The sequence below is a fragment of the Halictus rubicundus genome, unplaced genomic scaffold (genome assembly GCF_050948215.1).
Source record: "Halictus rubicundus isolate RS-2024b unplaced genomic scaffold, iyHalRubi1_principal scaffold0756, whole genome shotgun sequence".
In the NCBI taxonomy this organism is placed as follows: Eukaryota; Metazoa; Arthropoda; class Insecta; order Hymenoptera; family Halictidae; genus Halictus; species Halictus rubicundus.
Genome location: NW_027489297.1, coordinates 24445 through 25000, shown reverse-complemented (window position 1 = coordinate 25000; position 556 = coordinate 24445).

The window sequence follows — 556 nt, the reverse complement described above, 5'->3', positions numbered from 1 at the left end:
GTCGAAAATCGTCTAGGACCGATAGGGAAAAAGTTTCCTCTTGGCGGTGGGACTTAGAAAAATTTCCAGAGTTTTGTCGACGGAGTAGCACATCCGTCCATTATTTGCTAATAACTCGATAAATAATAATTGTAGCGAGTTTGGTGTTATGATATATATTGTTAGAAACCGTCTATATTACAGTGATATCACGTCGAAAATCGTCTAGGACCGATACGGAAAAAGTTTCCTCTTAGCGGTGGGACTTAGAAAAATTTCCAGAGTTTTGTCGACGGAGTAGCACATCCGTCCATTATTTGCTAATAACTCGATAAATAATAATTGTAGCGAGTTTGGTGTTATGATATATATTGTTAGAAACCGTCTATATTACAGTGATATCACGTCGAAAATCGTCTAGGACCGATAGGGAAAAAGTTTCCTCTTGGCGGTGGGACTTAGAAAAATTTCCAGAGTTTTGTCGACGGAGTAGCACATCCGTCCATTATTTGCTAATAACTCGATAAATAATAATTGTAGCGAGTTTGGTGTTATGATATATATTGTTAGAAACCGT